Source organism: Lissotriton helveticus, chromosome 1_1 (genome assembly GCF_964261635.1).
Source record: "Lissotriton helveticus chromosome 1_1, aLisHel1.1, whole genome shotgun sequence".
Lineage (NCBI taxonomy): Eukaryota > Metazoa > Chordata > Amphibia > Caudata > Salamandridae > Lissotriton > Lissotriton helveticus.
The window spans coordinates 298554346-298576725 of record NC_136057.1 but is presented as its reverse complement, the minus strand read 5'-3'; the positions used below and the strand labels follow the sequence as shown (position 1 = coordinate 298576725).

General features: G+C 45.2%; 1 long non-coding RNA gene across 1 annotated transcript in view; it reads right to left on the bottom strand.

Annotated features, from left to right (window-relative positions):
- Positions 1-22380, bottom strand: part of LOC144769429 (uncharacterized) — a 110027-nt gene that overhangs the window by 20153 nt on the left and 67494 nt on the right. The window contains exon 4 of the long non-coding RNA XR_013598696.1: positions 22105-22197. This is a non-coding gene — a long non-coding RNA (uncharacterized LOC144769429). The remainder of the gene's footprint in view (positions 1-22104; positions 22198-22380) is intronic.

The following is a 22380-nucleotide window of genomic DNA, read 5'->3' as shown; positions in this document are numbered from 1 at the left end:
CACCAACAAGAGGACCATTCCGGGGTCAGATGACCAAAGATGACTACTTCCGTCTTGTCGGCATTTAATTTTAGGCAATTGGAAGCCATCCAATTCCCAATTGCCAGCATACCCTGATTGAGATCATCGGCTTTTTTGTGCCCATCCTTCTTAATGGCAAGGACCAACTGAGTGTCATCCGCATAGGAAGTGAGGCTCATCCCGTGTGCACGAATGGTATTGGAAAGGTCCGACACATAGTTATTAAAAAGTGTCGGACTAAGGGATGAGCCTTGAGGAACTCCACATGGCAGAGACAGAGTGGAGGAGTGGAAAGAGCCCATTGTAACCACCTGAGTCCTATTGGCCAGAAAGGAGGCCAGCAGTTTCCTGGCATTATGTTGGACACCAATGTTTTCGACACAGTTGATCAAAGTAACATGATCAACCGTGTCGAAAGCCGCCGACAGGTCAAGCAGTATTAAAACTGCAGTCCCCCCGGCATCCCGGATGGATCTGATATCATCCGCGGCTTTAATCAGAGCCGGCTCCGTCCCATGATATTGGCGAAAGCCAAACTGGGAGTCGTCAAGGAGATGATGTTCCTCTATAAAGGCCGACAGTTGTAAATTTAAAGCCTTTTCGGCTATTTTTGCCAAAATTGGAAGGTTGGCAATAGGTCGATAGCTCTTTAATTCTTCCATGTCAAGATGAGGTTTCTTTAACAGAGGTTTGATGAGGGTTTGTTTTAAAATGGCTGGGTAGATACCTGAGGAGCACATGGAGTTGCAGTGATGACAGGGAGCACCACTTCGATGACAGGAAGTAATACTTTGAGAGGACATGGATCAAGAGCAGAGCCCGATTTTATGGTGGAAATAATGTCCACGACCTGAGAACTGGGAATATCTTTGAACTGAGAAAGGGTGGGTCCAGTCCGAAAGATTATCGGCGAATTAGAGGGGGGGGTTAGTGTTGTTTGCAAAGGCGGAATAAATGTCATTAACCTTGCCATAAAAGAAATTGGCCAAGGCGTCGCATAGCGACTGAGAAGGTGGGGGGGTTACGTTAGAAGATTGACCGGCTAGCTGCTTGGTGGTTTCGTACAGTGCCTTATTGGAGTTTTTGGCTGATTCGATTCTGTCGCTAAAGAACTTTTTCTTGGCCTCGCTAATCATTGATTTATATATACCCAGCGTTTTTGTGTACTTAATTTTGGCCTCAGCAGAGTAGTCTTTCCGCCAGTGCCTCTCTTTATTCCTACACTGTTGTTTCTGATTTCTTAGAGCCTCTGAGTACCAGGGGGCCGACGGAACAGATCTATTGCGAGATCGTTGTTTAAGAGGGGCCAGATGGGTGGCTGCAGAGCCTACCCACTCATTAAATTGTGTGGTGGCGATATTCGGATCGGCTGATAGGGAGGGGGTAGAGTTAGTCAAAAGTGTTTTCAGGCTGACAGCATCAATATCGTTCCAAGCCGGGAAAGGCTGACGTGGGATGGGATATTGTTTAGGAGAGCCGGAATCGTGAGTCGTGAGTGATGCCAAGATGACGTGATGGTCTGACCAGGTAAGGGGAAGGATTCGGGTAACCTGTAGCTCCACTAAATTGGAGAAGATGCCATCTAAAATATGGCCCCCATCATGTGTGGGGGATTTGACCAGCAGAGGGAGACCAAAGATAGTCATATCAGCTAGGAGGGTAGCTGTATCCGTGTCCTCGGTTTTATCAAAATGAAAATTGAAGTCGCCGAGGATAGTTAAAGAGCTGTCCAAGGCTAAAGATTCCAGGATGGCCCTAAGATCCGAAATAAATCCGATCCTAGACCCCGGGGGTCTGTATAATAGGATTCCTTTAAAATTATAGGATGGGGTCAATTTGATGGAAAATTGTCAAGCCTCACAAGATGGTAGAGAGATTGAGTTGATTCTGACAGTGATTGCATCACGTAAAATGATTGCAATTCCACCGCCTTTTTTACGCTGTCTATCCAATCTGTCGCTAGAGAAGCCTTTGGGAACATCGATCACTAAATCTGGATCGGACGAACTGTCCATCCAGGTTTCAGTCAGGAATAGCATGTCAAGTTTTTTGTCCTCAATCAGATCAGCTATTTCCTGACGGTGTTTCCCGAGTGACCGGACATTAATAAGGGCCATAGGGTAAGATTTGTGAGGTTTAAGGTTAGTGGTGAGAGAGGGCTTAAACAGGAAGGGTATAGAGGATCCACTACAGGGACAGATATGGGCGAAATCTCGAGCGAGGAGCAAAGGGTCAAGTGCTAAGCATGACTGATGGCAAGAGGGACGCAGCTGCCGGAGCATACTCGAAGAGTATGATCCTCGTGTGATCTTGGGAACAGAACCTGGGGGGGTGGCCCTGGGCCCGGTCCAGGCGCGTACGGGCGCAGATGGGCTTGCTTTTGGCGCGCCTTCGGCGTGCCGCCGGCGCGCCCGCTGCGCCCGCCCGCTGCGCGGACGGGCGGGTCTGTTATTTTTATCCATAATTGAGGGAAGTGGGAGGAGGGTGGGAGGAGCGATCACCTAGACCGGCAGCCTTCCCCTACCCAAGATGGCGGCTAAAGAGGCTGGACTAGGTTGTCAGCGCCTAATAACGGCGGCGCTGTGTCAGGCAGGACTGGGAAAAGCCTTAGGCGAAGCAGATCTCACACCAAGGTGGGGACAACTAAATTTAAGAACTGCAAGTTAAAATATGTACAAGGTTTAAAAAACGGGTTATTAGTAGTCAATAACTCGCGCTATGCACAAAGAACACAAGAGAGTGCAGAGATCCCCCGGCTTCCGCCTCAAGGGTAGAATAAGCAGAATCCACGGGGGAAGTAGGAGACGCCCTTAAATATCCTGGGAGGGCGGGAGGAGCGATCACCTAGACCGGCAGCCTTCCCCTACCCAAGATGGCGGCTAAAGTGGCTGGACTAGGTTGTCAGCGCCTAATAACGGCGGCGCTGTGTCAGGCAGGTCTGGGAAAAGCCTTGGGCGAAGCAGATCTAACACCAAGGTGGGGACAACTAAATTTAAGAACTGCAAGTTAAAATATGTACAAGGTTTAAAAAACGGGTTATTAGTAGTCAATAACTTGCGCTATGCACAAAGAACACAAGAGAGTGCAGAGATCCCCGGCTTCCGCCTCAAGGGTAGAATAAGCAGAATCCACGGGGGAAGTAGGAGACGCCCTTAAATATCCTGGGAGGGCGGGAGGAGCGATCACCTAGACCGGCAGCCTTCCCCTACCCAAGATGGCGGCTAAAGTGGCTGGACTAGGTTGTCAGCACCTAATAACGGCGGCGCTGTGTCAGGCAGGTCTGGGAAAAGCCTTGGGCGAAGCAGATCTCACAGCAAGGTGGGGACAACTAAATTGAAGAACTGCAAGTTAAAATATGTACAAGGTTTAATAAACGGGTTATTAGTAGTCAATAACTCGCGCTATGCACAAAGAACACAAGAGAGTGCAGAGATCCCCGGCTTCCGCCTCAAGGGTAGAATAAGCAGAATCCACGGGGGAAGTAGGAGACGCCCTTAAATATCCTGGGAGGGCGGGAGGAGCGATCACCTAGACCGGCAGCCTTCCCCTACCCAAGATGGCGGCTAAAGTGGCTGGACTAGGTTGTCAGCGCCTAATAACGGCGGCGCTGTGACAGGCAGGTCTGGGAAAAGCCTTGGGCGAAGCAGATCTCACACCAAGGTGGGGACAACTAAATTTAAGAACTGCAAGTTAAAAAATGTACAAGGTTTAAAAAACGGGTTATTAGTAGTCAATAACTCGCGCTATGCACAAAGAACACAAGAGAGTGCAGAGATCCCCCGGCTTCCGCCTCAAGGGTAGAATAAGCAGAATCCACGGGGGAAGTAGGAGACGCCCTTAAATATCCTGGGAGGGCGGGAGGAGCGATCAACTAGACCGGCAGCCTTCCCCTACCCAAGATGGCGGCTAAAGTGGCGGGACTAGGTTGTCAGCGCCTAATAACGGTGGCGCTGTGTCAGGCAGGTCTGGGAAAAGCCTTGGGCGAAGCAGATCTCACACCAAGGTGGGGACAACTAAATTTAAGAACTGCAAGTTAAAATATGTACAAGGTTTAAAAAACGGGTTATTAGTAGTCAATAACTCGCGCTATGCACAAAGAACACAAGAGAGTGCAGAGATCCCCCGGCTTCCGCCTCAAGGGTAGAATAAGCAGAATCCACGGGGGAAGTAGGAGACGCCATTAAATATCCTGGGAGGGCGGGAGGAGCGATCACCTAGACTGGCAGCCTTCCCCTACCCAAGATGGTGGCTAAAGTGGCTGGACTAGGTTGTCAGCGCCTAATAACGGCGGCGCTGTGTCAGGCAGGTCTGGGAAAAGCCTTGGGCGAAGCAGATCTCACACCAAGGTGGGGACAACTAAATTTAGGAATTGCAAGTTAAAATATGTACAAGGTTTAAAAAATCGGGTTATTAGTAGTCAATAACTCGCGCTATGCACAAAGAACACAAGAGAGTGCAGCGATCCCCCGGCTTCCGCCTTAAGGGTAGAATAAGCAGAATCCACGGGGGAAGTAGGAGACGCCCTTAAATATCCTGGGAGGGCGGGAGGAGCGATCACCTAGACCGGCAGCCTTCCCCTACCCAAGATGGCGGCTAAAGTGGCTGGACTAGGTTGTCAGCGCCTAATAACGGCGGCGCTGTGTCAGGCAGGTCTGGGAAAAGCCTTGGGCGAAGCAGATCTCACACCAAGGTGGGGACAACTAAATTTAAGAACTGCAAGTTAAAATATGTACAAGGTTTAAAAAATCGGGTTATTAGTAGTCAATAACTCGCGCTATGCACAAAGAACACAAGAGAGTGCAGCGATCCCCCGGCTTCCGCCTTAAGGGTAGAATAAGCAGAATCCACGGGGGAAGTAGGAGACGCCCTTAAATATCCTGGGAGGGCGGGAGGAGCGATCACCTAGACCGGCAGCCTTCCCCTACCCAAGATGGCGGCTAAAGTGGCTGGACTAGGTTGTCAGTGCCTAATAACGGCGGCGCTGTGTCAGGCAGGTCTGGGAAAAGCCTTGGGCGAAGCAGATCTCACACCAAGGTGGGGACAACTAAATTTAAGAAATGCAAGTTAATATATGTACAAGGTTTAAAAAACGGGTTATTAGTAGTCAATAACTCGCGCTATGCACAAAGAACACAAGAGAGTGCAGAGTTCCCCCGGCTTCCGCCTCAAGGGTAGAATAAGCAGAATCCACGGGGGAAGTAGGAGCCGCCCTTAAATATCCTGGGAGGGCGGGAGGAGCGATCACCTAGACCGGCAGCCTTCCCCTACCCAAGATGGCGGCTAAAGTGGCTGGACTAGGTTGTCAGCGCCTAATAACGGCGGCGCTGTGTCAGGCAGGTCTAGGAAAAGCCTTGGGCGAAGCAGATCTCACACCAAGGTGGGGACAACTAAATTTAAGAACTGCAAGTTAAAATATGTACAAGGTTTAAAAAACGGGTTATTAGTAGTCAATAACTCGCGCTATGCACAAAGAACACAAGAGAGTGCAGAGATCCCCCGGCTTCCGCCTCAAGGGTAGAATAAGCAGAATCCACGGGGGAAGTAGGAGCCGCCCTTAAATATCCTGGGAGGGCGGGAGGAGCGATCACCTAGACTGGCAGCCTTCCCCTACCCAAGATGGCGGCTAAAGTGGCTGGACTAGGTTGTCAGCGCCTAATAACGGCGGCGCTGTGTCAGGCAGGTCTAGGAAAAGCCTTGGGCGAAGCAGATCTCACACCAAGGTGGGGACAACTAAATTTAAGAAATGCAAGTTAAAATATGTACAAGGTTTAAAAAACGGGTTATTAGTAGTCAATAACTCGCGCTATGCACAAAGAACACAAGAGAGTGCAGAGAGCCCCCGGCTTCCGCCTCAAGAGTAGAATAAGCAGAATCCACGGGGGAAGTAGGAGACGCCCTTAAATATCCTGGGAGGGCGGGAGGAGCGATCACCTAGACCGGCAGCCTTCCCCTACCCAAGATGGCGGCTAAAGTGGCTGGACTAGGTTTTCAGCGCCTAATAACGGCGGCGTTGTGTCAGGCAGGTCTGGGAAAAGCCTTGGGCGAAGCAGATCTCACACCAAGGTGGGGACAACTAAATTTAAGAACTGCAAGTTAAAATATGTACAAGGTTTAAAAAACGGGTTATTAGTAGTCAATAACTCGCGCTATGCACAAAGAACACAAGAGAGTGCAGAGATCCCCCGGCTTCCGCCTCAAGGGTAGAATAAGCAGAATCCACGGGGGAAGTAGGAGACGCCCTTAAATATCCTGGGAGGGCGGGAGGAGCGATCACCTAGACCGGCAGCCTTCCCCTACCCAAGATGGCGGCTAAAGTGGCTGGACTAGGTTGTCAGCGCCTAATAACGGCGGCGCTGTGTCAGGCAGGTCTGGGAAAAGCCTTGGGCGAAGCAGATCTCACACCAAGGTGGGGACAACTAAATTTAAGAACTGCAAGTTAAAATATGTACAAGTTTTAAAAAACGGGTTATTAGTAGTCAATAACTCGCGCTATGCACAAAGAACACAAGAGAGTGCAGAGATCCCCCGGCTTCTGCCTCAAGGGTAGAATAAGCAGAATCCACGGGGGAAGTAGGAGACGCCCTTAAATATCCTGGGAGGGCGGGAGGAGCGATCACCTAGACCAGCAGCCTTCCCCTACCCAAGATGGCGGCTAAAGTGGCTGGACTAGGGGCCCGATGTAGGTCGGTCGGTAACGGCCGAAAATCGGTATTTTCGGCCGTTACCGATCGGAATAGAGACAACGGGATGTAGGAGGCCGAAATCCTGCGAAATCGGCGATTTTACCGAATCGGAAAGTCACCGAGTCGGTAGAAATCCGAATCGGAAAATAATTGGACTCGGGAAAATCTCCGATTCGGTAGAATACCTAATCGGAGATTTTTCCGATTCCAACCTTTTTCCGAATCGGAATTCTACCGACTCGGAGACTTTCCGATTCGGTAAAATCGCCGATTTGGTATAAATTCCGAATCGGTTAAAATCCGATTCGATGCGAAAAGCTGAAGAATGAGATGTAGGTAAGCACTGAAATACCGAATTTGCTTCAAATTCGGTATTTCAGAGTCGGACATTACCATGGATTGGAATCAGGTGGTAACCAGGTGCAACCTATAAAAAAGGACCCAAAATGCAGTTCTACTTGCAACATGGCAGCTTTCTATGTCATAGCAAGACGGCTACGGCTACAGCAGGAAGGAGAGAGGGAATGGCTGAGAGAGGAGCAGGTGTATAGACAGCGGATCACCCTGTGCATGCTGACAGATCCAGAGATCCTACAGAGGTACAGGCTGGAGGTAGAGACCATCAGAGACCTCATCAGGGACCTCCAACCCCTGTTGCAGCACCCCACCCCAAGGGCACACGCAATCCCTGTGCAGGTGCAGGTGCTATGCTGCCTACACCTGCTGGCGTCTGGCAGCTATCAAAGTGTAGTTGCTGTGGCAGGAGGGGTGACCCAGAGCAGCCTGTCAAGGTTCTTCCACAAGTTCCTTGATGCCATGATCCAGAGGATGGACCACTACATTTCCTTCCCTTCCACCCATGCAGAACTGGCACAGACAAAAGCTGAATTCTATCAGATGGCAAGATTCCCCCACGTCATTGGCTGCATAGATGGCACACACATACCGATTTGCCCCCCTGCTGACACGGAATACGTATACCGCAATCGGAAGTCACGGCACACCATAAATGTGCAAGTGATATGCAATGCCAAGTGTGTGATCACTGACCTGGTTGCAAAGTTTCCGGGGAGTACCCACGACTCCTATATCTTCCAGAGTAGCGGAATTTATGCACGGCTGATGGCAGGGGAATTTGGCGAAGGATACCTCCTAGGTAAGACACAGTGTCAGGCCCCCATAACCAAAATTGCAGTGTGAAGTACATGTATGCATGTGAGTAATGTTACCCCTTCTCCTTCTAGGCGACAGTGCATATGCCCTACGCTCGTTCATTCTCACCCCTTACCTCAACCCCTCAACACCCAGCCAAAGGAGGTACAACCGTGCCCACAAAAGCACGAGGAACGTAGTGGAAAGGACCTTTGGCATCTGGAAGAGGAGGTTCAGATGTCTGCACAAGAGCGGAGGTGCAAGGCAATATACCCCCATCACCTGCTGCAAGATTATTGCTGTCTGTGCAATGTTGCACAACCTTGCAGTCAGGAAAGGCACTGAGGTAGAGTTATCCGACTACGAGGACCCTGACGATGACAATGCTGTGCCACTACCACTACCTGCTGGAGTCTCTGCACCAACTGACGGCAGATACAGGCGTCAGGAGATAACAGACAACTATTTCTGAGTGAGTACAGATGCACAAACAGGTCAATGTATGTTTTCAGAAATTAAATTTAATAATGTTGCATCAACGTTACTGCACTGATGTGCAACAAAAGAAAAGTTAAACAAGAAGGGGTAGAAATGTCCAATGTCCGGGTTGCCTCACCCGCAGTGGCAGTCTTATTTTTTGCTGCGCTTAGCAGGCCCACTAGGATGAGCCTCACCCCCTTCTGAATGCCCTGCAGCCTCAGCTGAGCGCCTGCTGCTCCGGCGCGGCTCTGACGCAGCGCTGGCCGGGCTGCTGCGGCTGCTGCTGTCCCCAGCCTCGCCCAGGACGGGATTCACTACGGTGTTGGAGATCAGTAGTGTCTCCATGGCGGTGGTAATACGGCCCATGCCCCTAGTGACCTCGGACATGTTCTGTGTGAGGCTGGCCTCCATGTTTGCCCCACGTTGGCATAGCTGGGCAGTCGCAGCTGCAAGGCGGTTGAGTGACCTGTTCTGTATTCGTGCATCCCTGCGACGACTCAGCTCATGGTCATCCAATCTGTTGCACAGCTGGGTGATGGCAGTGGTCATTCGGCCAATAGATGTCGCTATTTCCTTGTTGCTGTCAATGAAGGTCTTGAAGCCCTGTGTCATTTCACCCATCTGCAGGTTGTGCAGGCGCAACTGGCGATGGCAGGCCAGGATGGATTTTGCCTGCATCCTCTGTATCGTTACCATGCTGGTCTCCAGCCCTGCGAAGACGCTGCCTCCCGGTGCTGGTATTGGGCTGCTGGTTGCACGTGGCCTACGTGGATTTCTGCTGCCCTGCTGTGTGTGCTCTGGTGACGCTGGTGTCACGGGGTCTTGTGCAGGAGCCTGACCCGCTGCCCCCTCCATGATGACTAATGGAGCTACAATTCTCCTCCGGGCCGGGGAAGTGGCAGGTGCAGGGTGGCTCTGTGGTGGTGTGTTCTCCGGGGAGAATAGCAATGAGGGCGACTGAGACTGAGACAGTCGGGGGGAGTGTGGAGATCTGAGGGAATGTCCAGTGTCCTCCTCATTTGCCAGGGCACAGCTGTTGTCCTCCTCCTCCTGTGCTGCTGCACTGGTGCTTGCCACCGCCGCACTGGCTGTTGGTGCTGGAGCTGGTGCTGGAGCTGATGCTGCTCCCCCGCCTGATGGTGCCCCTAGGTATAAAGAAGCATTTGTCAAGTGGGTGCTAATGTGTTCCAGTCACTACTATTAAAGCATTGCACATCTCATTACAAACACGTTAATGCTGTATTACTGTTATTTATCTTATGCTTCTGCTGTGGCATTTTTGGTAACTTTTGCAGAGTACATTTAGCAAGATGCATTGCTCATGTCTGTTGCTAGCAGTACTGGCCTGGGGTTTGGCTGTGCATTGGGTCTGTAGGGGAGGTGTCTGGTATGGTGTGTCAAGTTGCGCATGCTTCTTACCTGTAGCTGTAGCTCGGAATGAGCTATCCAGGTCCCCAATTCCCACGACACTGGCCCTCTCGATGGTGGTCGCCACTAGTTCCTCCAGCTGAGTGAGGGGTGGCGCACGGTTTGTTCCTCCTCCAGTGAGTCCAGCCTGCTTGTGCAGGTCGGCCAGTTTGCGCTTGGTCACGCCACGGATGTCATAAAACCTCTTCTTGAGGTCGTCTAGGCTCCTGTGGGTGACACCAACTGCATTCACTTTCTCCCCGATGTCGATCCACAGCCTCCTCTTGGTGCTCTCCGGAACAGTGAGGGACTGCCTTCCATATAGCTGGGTGTGCACCCTCACCACCTCCTCCACCAAAGTTTGCAGCTCCATGGTGCTGAATTTTGGATTGCGCTTACGCGCTGCCTTCTGGCTCTCTGTGCTGGTAGCCATGTCTCACAGGGATCCTGCTCACAATGCTGCTCTCTCTGTGTTTGCTCAGCTCAGGCAGCTTTCCAGAAAGTTCTGATGAGTTGCACCTGCCTGGGTTGCCACTCCCTGTGGGGGAGGGTGCTTACAGCTCATTGGCTGATGTCTTCAGTGTCACTCAACCTGCTCGGCAAATCGGCATTCTCCGAATCGGTATTTTCCGATTCGGTATTTTCCGAATATGTTCGGTAAATACCGAATCGGAATGTATAATGCCTTCCTATTGGCCTTTCGGCCCATGGGGCGTATTTATATTTCCGATTCGGCGTTTACCGAATCGGTTGGTTCCGCATTTTTTTATTTCCGATTCGGACGTGTCCGACCCGGCCTATACCGAATCGGTACTTGGCGATTCGGTACGTATCGACTCTCGATACCGAATGCTACCGATTCGGTATTTTTCCGACTATTTTTTCCTACATATCATTTTCCGATTTTGAAATACCGATTCGGTACGGATCGGTATTTTAAAATCGGTAAATGCGTTTTACCTACATCGGGCCCAAGGTTGTCAGCGCCTAATAACGGCGGCGCTGTGTCAGGCAGGTCTGGGAAAAGCCTTGGGCGAAGCAGATCTCACACCAAGGTGGGGACAACTAAATTTAAGAACTGCAAGTTAAAATATGTACAAGGTTTAAAAAACGGGTTATTAGTAGTCGATAACTCGCGCTATGCACAAAGAACACAAGAGAGTGCAGAGATCCCCCGGCTTCCGCCTCAAGGGTAGAATAAGCAGAATCCACGGGGGAAGTAGGAGACGCCCTTAAATATCCTGGGACTATGCGACAGCTCCCAGACAGCAAGATTCATTTCCCAGCAGGTGATACACTCTCACACAGTTTGAAGATGTGGCATCCATCTTGAGTATAATTTCCCTTGTGGGCCACGGTGTGTTTTCCAGTCATTCATAATACAATGTTACTGGAGCTAGGACCTTGCTACTCAGATCTAGGATTTGCTTTGCAAGTAGCAGCTACTTACCCAGGAGTTATTTGAAGTGCATTGGCAATACAGAGAAATATTCTGAAAGCTGAGTTGTGTGGTGAAAACTACCTTTGAAGTATTTTGAACTTTTAATGGAACAGGAAGTGGGAGAAATTGAGTTGTTGGTTGAGGGGGTGGGATCTTTCTCAAGCAGCAACCAAAATTCTTCATAGGGTGAAGTCCCAAGCAAACCCCAAATAAGCTGCACTCAGCCCGCGAGCAGCTTGGCACAGAGCAGTCAGGTTTAACTCAAAGGCAATGTGAAAACCAACCACAAAAGGAGCCCACAACAGAGTTAGATAAATAGAGTTGTTTTTAATAAATAAAACAAGACCAAAACGACAATAATCCAATTAGTATAACCGGAGACGTTCAAGTTTAACGATTCTAGTGAACAAAGTGCAATAAGGCATAAACTGCCAACCGGGGGTATCTGGTTGAGCCGGACCAGGAAAAAGTCACAAGTTTCGGCCGACAACAATGGAGCGTGGGCTATCTACAGTGACCCAGTTAGGCCGACTGAACAAAGTACCTTAAATCCCATTTGCGGAGCATTTCAAGGATCCTCGTCGAAGATATGTCATACTGTCAAAGCAAAGCATTATTCTGACCTGCAGCAAAGCTGCTGTTTGAGATCCTGTCTCAATGGTCCCGCATATCAGGGTTTGCAATGCAAAGTCTGGAGTCAAGGATGCTCCACGCAGTGGGAGTAATTCTTCAGTTCTGAAGTGCTGCATGGCTGCGATGCAGAGTCTGGCATCAGCGTCAAGGATGCTGTCAACAAGGGATGCGAGGGCCTACACCGAGGATGTGTCACGCAGCTGCGGTTCTAATTTAGCAATGGGCTGTGATGCGGGTCTATGCAACAGTTCCAATCCACACAGTAGCAGTCGGTTCAGCTCTGGTTGCACTGTGCAGCAAAGGAGATGTACTGGTTGCGCTGGATCCACATAGGCTGGCCGAGCACCTTAGGACTACTTCCAAGGGTCCAGGACTGGGTTGGGACCCGTTGGCAGGGTAGACTCATAGATGGCAGAGTCCAGGTGCTGGGCCAAGGTTGTTGGAACATTCTGTCCCTGAAATGCATGTTAGGAAGCCAGCCAACTAGCCCTAAGAGTGACTCTGGGGTTCATGGTTCAAGAAATGAAGGTCCAGTCCTTTTCACCCAGGCAAAAGTTTAGCAGGTCCGTACAGCAAGGCAGCAGCACAGCAAGACAGTAGTCCAGAAGGGCAGTAGTCCAGCAAAGTGGCAGTCTTTCAGCAGCGCAGCAGTACTTCTTCCTGGCAGAATATCCACAGGTCCAGAGGGGCACTCAAGAGTTGGTGTCTGAGTGGCAGTATTTATGCACAGTTGTGCCTTTGAAGTGGAGGCAACGCTTCTATAGGTTTCCCTTTGAAGTCCTCAGGCATCCTGCCTCCCCTGCCCTGGCTCCAGACTAACTACAGGGGGTATGGAGCCCTTTGTATGACGGCAGGATACAGCATATTCTGAGTGCATAATGATGACGCTTAAGGTAGATGCCCTACTTAAAGTAAGAGGTGCTTGTTAAAATATAGTTAAGATACTAATCTTTTGTATGTTTAGATTCAGGAAAAACAATATAGTAGGGAGTGTTAGTTCCACAGAGATATCACTAAAGGATATCTATTCCCTGTTACAGTTAGATGAAGTACATTCATGACAAGTTACTAAATATATATCTTTGACTGTACACACCCACTATGCAGATATCAGTGCTCAGCAGTAGTGACGAGTAAGAGTGGTTTCTCTTTTTCTCTCGTATCACAATTTGCTTCATATTTTAGAAAATGCACAATTCAAATAAATAGGATCCCCATAATATGGTAAGGCTGTGCCTATAATTCTGCACCTATAATGCATAAAATGCTACCTGAAGCCAGAGACAATATAATCCATACAATGTACACAAAAGGCCAAGTGAGAAAGCTTATACAGGGATACCCTAATGCCTAAAATGGACAAAATATGCAGAGAGTCATCCTATGCTATAGCCAGCATTGTTCATATAATATCTACACATGTTACATTAAAACCATTGCCCCCTTGTTGCGTAGAGGGTTCACAATCACCAAGGGTTGGTACATTTGCCCGAACAACTATAGAATTTAGAAAGTCCATATTCCCTGCACTATGCTACAGAAAAGGCCACCGTACCTCAGAGAATATCCATAAAATGTCAAGTAGGAACACCTCATACCAAGGACAGGTGCATCCAATGGCTAATTATTGCCAAAAATAATTCCCAGTAGAAATAAAGTGCACCATTACGGACAACAAACGTTTGCCGATTAAGACAACTTTTAAGCAATGACAACATTATCTAATGGAAGCTGAACATATAATAGAGAAATACACCAATGATAGACATCTAAATTATTTAAAGTCTGCAAGGGCACTGGCTCCTTTATAGCTGAGGTGAAATTTGGGCCAGAGGTACGAAACATTTATGGTTTGGGATTCAGTCACAAATATATAAGCGACTGAGGCACGGTATATGTGGAAAGTATCAAAGTGGTGTATGCCTCCATTTGCAAAAATAGCTCTGTGAACCGAATCTTAGAGACTCGCTATTTTTTCGACTGGAATTTGTGAGTACCAATTACCAATTTGCGTTTCTTATTTCAGAATGTACTATTTATTTGCTAATTGTGAACACTTTCAGAAACAGGTTTTTGCATTCTCAAATTAGCATCAGGTAGGAGCAGGTGGTAATCAGGTGCAAACTATAAAAGGGGTGGAAACTTTTTTCCCCACTATGGCTGCTCTATGTGCTATGGTGAGGAGGATGATGTTCTTTGCTATACACCATTTATGCCAAATATACCACCTGAAAAAATAATGTATGTGTGTGGAAGTCGCACTCTTTTGTGAACAATATGAACAGTTAATGAGGTACGTGTGCTATGTCAGATTAACGCCTGCTAGCGTTGAGATATAAGTGTAAGTGGCGTAGTCCCAAGGGGCAGCTAGGACTCTGACATGAAGCTACAAGAAGTAGTATTCCATTTTATAACATTTTAATCATGTAAACAAGAGATTGCAAACAAAATAATTTTTTTCAATGATCAAATAATGACTTTAACATTTAGAACATTTAGCATTATGCGGAGTGAATATACAATACATTTGATTTTCATCACAAAAATACATTTACATCATAACCCAAAGCATTTCGGAACTGTTTGTTCCTTCGTCAGGGGTTCTGTGAGAAAAGCAAATAAAGGAAACTAGTTTAGACGCAAAGAATGGTTCTACTTTAAGCAGATTAGTTTGTGCCAAGTGAAAAAAGTTCTATTGTGGGATGGAGAGAAAATGTTTTCAAATGTAGATTGTAGAAACATAGAGTTCCCAAGTTAGAGGGTTTGTTTTGAAAAACCGAATGCCGAATTTCAGAGTTCATGGAACGCTGTGTGCACTTTCAAAGGTTATTCTCGGTGTCGGGAGAAAACATCAAATCATCTAAGCTGGCAAAGAAACCATCTACCATAGTTGATGAAAGTGGAACTACTTCATCAAGTAGATCAAATGTGCATAAATGTGAAGCATCATCGTCAGCGTCATTCGCATTAGCAATGTTCGATGTAGATGGTACCTGTGGGCCTGTTGTTCCACATACCTCACCAATAGCTGGATTCGCTGGTGAGATCTCAATGAATGCCGTCATCAGGATTGGCAGCCGTTGGGGGAAACACAATGTATGAGTCGTTACAGGACCCAGCAAAGTGTCAACATCCGTTGGCAGCGCTGATGGAAGTGTAAGACAGATGTCTAACACGCACTCTTCTCCGCAGAGCAGGCATCGTAGAACAGGTAAGATGCAATCTTGCCAGATTGGTCTGAATGAAAGGAACCAAGTGGTATTCAGATCTCTTAAATGAACCAAGCCAAGAATCTGTGTAATTCTGTCATGATACCGCATGGCCAGGAGAGCCCGTTCCATTGTCTGGGTATCGTTGGTGATTGGACTTACCATATCGGAGTAGGAGAAACAAAAATAGAATTACTGCTACGAGTCCCAAAATGAGAGGCAGGCCACCAAACACAGAGTGCACGAAATTTGGAAAAATGCAGAGGACTGCTTCCAATGGTGTTAACAGTCCCGAAAAGATCGTCTTAAATACATGTACGATGCCACTGGTATCAGACATGTTTAAGATTTGACCTAACATTTCTGCGAAATGTACTGGGCAGTTTGTTGATAATAATGCATGTATCTCTGCAGAAGTCCTTGCAACTTGCAGATCATACGTTTCTCTAGTCGAGGTCAGTGGCACAGTTTTTTGCAAAAGAATGGCTTTCATTCTGCTTAAATTATCAATTCGTATAGAAGAGATATTCAGTGAAGGCCATAACGCCGTCTCCCTGTCTGTATTACTTTTTGGATATAATACTTGCATACAACAAGTGACCCTGGCCGACACACTAACTAGATAGGCTGTGGCCAATAAGGTTATTTAAAGAACCTTCACAGGCTCCATGTAAATTAATACCTTCACGTAAAAGTGTACCGCTTAGTGAATTTTTACAATTTTTTGTACTAAGAAATACCTCCTTTCCCCCACTCCAACATTTGTGTGTATATGGTAAATTCCAGGTTGACTTAATGTATCCTTTACCCAACCTTTCATACAGGCCTGCCTGTACAAGCTGTAGACAATACTGAAATTGGAAAATCGTCACTGGTATCGTGATGGTGCTATATATTATCCATCAACGGCAGGTTTCTCAGAACAGTTAATGGTAATCTTTCCAGTTTTTCAGCACCGTATAGACTGCTCCTCTTTGTGCCAGAGAGATTTGTTTATCTGTAAGGTTAAAGACAGTAAACAATGACGTGGTATTGATTAGACGCCATGGCACGTAGCCTGAATGGAGATTTTGCAATGTCCAGCCCAGTAGCATTATCGAACGCAATTGAGACTGGCCATGTTGTAACATTAGCAAATCCTGTTCTGTTATGTCAATGGCAGATGATACAATGCAGTCCAAAGAATAAATTCTGGAGGACAAAGTCGTTAACCCATTGTCTACTTCAGAGAGTGCTTTCTCTAAATTAATACAATCAATTTCTTATATTTTTTTCTTCAGTTTCCATTTGCGTTATTTTCCAGGCTTCATTGTAAGAAGAATATATACCGGTGTATATAAAATGCATTTGACGTTGTTTACGAGGCCCAAGTAAGAAGTCTCATAAGTCAACGCCTTCTTTAAGTAAAGTCAAGTGTTGTTTAATTTCTGGAAGTGTGGATTTCTGTAGCCAATCAAGGCATAGTTTTCCTACTCTGTATGTGGTGCCTATCCCTGGATGTTGTCTCTGGGAGTATCTTGGATCTGGCCTATTCATTTTGAACCCTTGTGTTCTGTTCATGAATCTATCTTTTTTTTTGTTTAAAAAGCTTTACTGAAAGGAAATACACAGCATAAAACATCAATACAAAGGTAAAGATATAAAGCCAAAATAGAGCATTTAAAAACAAAATAAAATAAAACCTTAAACTGCATACCCCTAAAAAAAGAAGGAGAAGAACTGTACCAATAACAAGAGCTTTTGTGGTTGTTTTAACATATGGGAAAAGTGAAAAGGAAGAAAGAAAGATAGAAGGAGGAGAAGAGGGGGGACAGAAGGAGAGGGGGAAGAGGGAAAAAGGGGCAACAAGAGATACAAACTCATTATATATGGTTACCAAAGTGCTATAAACAGTAATAAATATTGATTAAAAAATAATCAAGGAGCCTGTGAGGAGAGGTATTTGGTAAAAGGTAACAACAATAAGTCTCTCTTGATTAACAGGGGTACAGTTGTAGTATAGGCTCGATCGAGTCTGTGGTGGTGGCACAACAAATTCCACCAAGCATTGAAGGCAATCTTGGAAGTGTCTTTCCAATTGGTAGTAATGATCTGAAGTGTAATTGCTATAAACATATCAATACACTTATGAACATTGCATTGAACATTCCACATGGGGGAAGACCCACCCAAAAAAACATGAACAACATCAAAGGGAACATTAGTAGATAAAATATTATTAAGCGTGGACCAAATGTGAGACCAAAGCGATTTAATCAATGGACAGTGAAAAAACATATGAAAAAAATCACTATCAGCACATGAGCATGACCAACACTTATTTGATTCAAGTATTTTAAATCTATGTAAGTCAGAGGGTGTAAAAAAGAGCCTGTTATAAAAGAAATTAAAAGTTTGGGTAGTGCTAGCCGAGCGAGAAACTGTGTGCACTTTAGACCAGATAGAATCCCAAGTTTGTAGAGAAAATTCCTGATCTAAGTCTGATTCCCAAAGAAGTTCAATTTTAGATTTGGTCCTGTTAGCAGGGGATAGTGATAATAACTTATAAATGACAGAGGCTCGAAAGGGAATAGTAAAATCAGGCGGGGAGATGGGGGGGAATGTGACTGGGGTTGAGGGAATGTTCTGAAAAATAATAGAAGATAGGGTATATATAAGCGAGGTGAAGTGAGCAGAAGGTGAGTCAGAAATGTTAAAGGAAGCTTGTAAGTCTTGAAGAGTTCTTAAAGAGTTATCTTTGATCAAGTGGTCATATGTAATGATTCCTTTATCAATCCATTCCTTCCAGAAAATAGCTCTATTCTTGAGTTTAACCCCTTCCATGCTCATGACGGAATGGTTCCGTCATCAGCGTCGGTGCTCCGGTGCTGATGACGGAACATTTCCTTCAGCACTGCAGCAAATTTTGCGCAGCACTGAAGAGGTTAATGGACTTATTGTACCAAGTGCTTAAAAACAGGAGTAAAGAATCTAATTGGAGGTTGAGATAAGCGAGTAGCCGTAAGGAATGAAAAGGCGTTAAGTTGTGCAAGTTCTAATGTGCTCCAGGCTGTTAAGGGAGGAGAAGAAGAGTCAGTGAGGAATGGCCAAATCTGTTTAAGTGTAAAAGCAGAGTGGAAACGAGAAATATTAGGAAAATTGACACCACCTAAGCTTTTGGGTTGCTGAAGGCGAAAAAGGGAGACCCTAGCTTTACGATTGTTCCATAAGAATTTTACTAGGAGACGATTAATAGTCTTGAAAAAGTAATGAGGAAGGGGGATGTATGACGTTACAATGCATACTTTTAGCACGCATACCATTACAACGCAATTTTTACAACGCAGGATCCATTACAACGAACTACTATTACAACCCATTTTTTTACATCGCAGATGCCTTTACAACGCATACCATTACAACGTAAGTATTGGTAAGTATATCATATTTTTAAAAATGTAAGTAATTAAAATTAATATTATTTAATTTAATTTAATTTTATTTAAAACCCAAACCTAGCCTTGAACCCTAAAAAAAACCTTTTATCCAAAAACCCAAACCTAGCCCTGAACCCTGAAAATACCCCTTTACCCAAAAACCCAAACCTAACCCTGAACTCTAAAAATACCCCTGTACCCAAAAACCCAAACCTAACCCTGAACCCTAAAAATACCTCTGTACCCAAAAACCCAAACCTAACCCTGAACCCTAAAAATACCCCTGTACCCAAAAACCCAAACCTAGCACTGAACCCTAAAAATACCCCTGTACCCAAAAACCCAAACCTAGGCCTGAACCCTAAAAATACCCCTTTACCCAAAAACCCAAACCTAGCCTTGAACCCCAAAAATACCCCTGTACCCAAAAACCCAAACCTATAACATTTTTAATATAATTATATACTTACCAATACTTACGTTGTAATGGCATGCGTTGTAAAGGCATCTGCGATGTAAAAAAATGCGTTGTAATGGTAGTTCATTGTAATGGATCCTGCGTTGTAAAAGTAGTCCGTTGTAATAGTTGCGTTGTAACGGTTGTTTACCGAGGAAGGGTGATGGGAAGCATAGAAAGGTAAAAATTAATAATAGGGAGTAACATCATTTTAATCGTTGCCATTCGACCCCACCAAGAAAGAAAAAGGGGGAACCAACCTTCGATAAGAGAAGTGACTTTTTTGAGTATATCTGAATGATTAATTTTAATGGTTTCTTTAATAGTGATAGTATACAGGATGCCCAAGCATTTAACAAATCTTGGGTTCCATTCGAAGCCGGATCCCTCAAATATATGAGAGAGACAAAATGTATTCAGAGGAAGGACTTCGGATTTATCAATATTCAGTTTATAACCAGAGACAAAAGCATAATCGTGGAGCAAAGTGAAAAGTGCAGGTAATGAGACAGACGGGTTGGAGATATAAAGTAAAATGTCATCCGCGTATGCTGTGAATTTAATTTTCAACATCCCTATAAATGAATCCGGAGTAGGAGGAAGAAGTTCTTATTTTTTCCAAAAAGGGTTCTAAGGCAAGGATAAAGGGAAGAGGTGAAAGAGGGCAACCTTGCCTAGTGCCTCTATGAAGGGAAAAATAATCTGATTGAGCACCATTAACCCAGAGAGATGTCTTAGGATCCGAATACAACAATTGAATGTATGTGATAAAATGGGGACTGAAACCATGCCACCTGAGCGCCCCAAACATAAAATCCCAGTTAACACGATCAAAAGCTTTTTCAGCATCTAGGGTGATTGCAGCAATAGGAGACTCCATCTTGGCAGCAAGGTGTATAATATTGAGAAGAGTTCGTGAATTATCAGTAATAGACATGCCTTTAACAAAGCCAGATTGATAAATGTTCACTAGATCAGGAAAGACGTTATTAATGCGAATAGCTAAGATTTTTGCATAGATTTTAGAGTCGGTATTTATCAGGGAAATGGGCCTATAATTCTTGCAGAGGGAAGGATCCTTATCTTTTTTGGGAAGTAGGCAAAGCATGGCCTGCGTAAAAGAGCCTTTGGATTCACTCGTGGTGAGGAAGTGATTAATTAAAGTAAGTAAATATGGAACAAGAATTGTTTTGAAATGAAGAAAGAAACGCACTGTAAAACCATCAGAACCAGGGGTTTTATCCTGTGGAAGAAGAGACATTGCATGAATAATCTCCGTCTCCAAAATAGGAACATCAAGGGAAGAGAAATCTACAGAAGTAATGGGTGGGTGAGGAAGAGACTGAAAAAAAGAATCAATTTGCTCAGAAGAAGGATAGGATTCAGGAGTGTAGAGGGATGAGTAATAGTGAACAAAGCAATCAAGAATATTAGCATCCGAGGATTGCGGAACCCCTTGAGAATCTTTGATAATGACAATTTTGGATTTCTGTTTTTCAATTTTTAGATAATTCGCAAGTAATTTGCCAGCTTTCTTACGACCACCATACATTTTTGCATTGAATTTGAGGAGTTGATTGGAGGCAGAATCCCAGGAATGTTTATTATACTGCATTTTAGCTTTGATGAGAGAAGATAGTGTGTCAGGGGAGTTAGAAGTAAAATAACGATGCTCAAGATCCTTAATGTTTTGGAGAATTTGTGATGCATGTTTGAGAGCTTGTTTCTTTTTCCGGGAGACAAAATCAATAACCCAACCTTGGGCAGCAGCCTTAAAGGCATCCCAAAGGAAGTGAAAATCTGAGACTGTGTTCAAGTTGTTTTAAAAAAAAATCATCCATAAAAAGTGTAAAATGATCAGTGAACTGAGGGTCAAGGAGCAGAGAGTTATTAAAGCGCCAACGACGAGAAGCAGAAATAGGCGAAGGATAGTCCATGTCAATGATAACAGGGGCATGATCTGAAATAAGAATGGAACCTATTTCAGAGTTAGTCATAAATTGAAAAGCATGGTATGAGAGAAAAATGTAGTCAATACGAGAGTGTGATGAATGCACAGGAGAAAAAAAAGAAAATTCTAGGGAGTCAGGGTGAGAGATTCTCCATGAGTCTATCAAACCCCAGGAGGAAATGGATTTGTGAAATGATTTTAGCATTTTATTAGGGACATAATGTGTTTGTGACTTACGACCCAGAAAAGGATCCATTAGCTGATTGCAGTCACCACCCACAATCAAATCATCATTTGCTTGAGAGGAAAGGAGCAAAGAGAAGTCATTCCAAAAGGCCAAATCAATACCATTAGGGCCATAAATGTTACAAAAAGATAATTGAACATTATTTACAGTACTATCTAGAAATAACCATCTACCATTGGAATCAGAAATTTCATTGTGTATTTGAACAGACAACGATTTATGAAATACAATAACAACACCATTTTTGTTATTAACAGCGGAGGAGCAAAAGGCTTCTCCCACCCATTGTTTACGCAGTGAGGAAATATCCTTTGAGGAAAGGTGTGTTTCTTGTAACAAAGCCACTTGGCATTTCAAACGAGCCAAATGAGACAAAATGCGCTGTTTTTTGATAGGGTTGCGAAGACCCTTAACATTCCATGAAATGATTCTAAGACCTTTCATAGTGAAAGACGAAAATAAAACATGAGAAAAAGCATAGACCAGTGAGGAAAGGAGAAGAGAAAAAGGAAAAAGTCAGAAGAAGCGGTTAATGGGAGAAAGATATTCAGAATGTCGAAGGGATATAGAGGAGACAGTAGTGACCACCACAACTGCCAGATCAAAGTTTGCACAAGAACATTGTAGAGATCAACAAAATAGAATGACAGGGGATGAGAAGAAAATGAGAGACTGTAAAAAGGAAAACTGTTGCAGAGAAAAAGGAAGTAAGGAAGAATAGAATTGAAGAAAACAGGAGTAAAATCTCCCAGAAGGTAAAAGACAGAAGAGATGACAAGAAGCCCGGGAGCTTCAGTCATAATGCTAAAAAAAAGAGGACAACAAACAGTGAAAGTGGAGGGGGAGCGGAAATGAAGAATCAAGACAGCCACGTCACTGGGAGTAGAACAAAGGAAGAATAGACACTTATGCAGTAAAATAAAAAGAAGGGAAAAACCAGTACATGCAAGGTAAGGTAAACACATAAGATTCAAAAGACTCCAAAAAAGGAAAAGGGAGGAGCTTACCAGGTTATGGGAAAAAACATCAACAGATTTTATCAGACAAGTAGACATACGAATGATACACGCCGGAGTACTTGACCATAGCACAGGAGGAACCTAAGACAAAGAAAAAAAAGAAACGATTAACAATTAACATAAACAAAAAATAAATACATTATCCTGCAAGGGAAAATCAGTGAAAGACCAAGCAAGCCAAACATGAAAACAGTCAATGCTTGCTCAATTTCATCTGCTCTTCTCGATGAGTGTGACTGAATTTCCGAAGATCAGCTGGGTCAT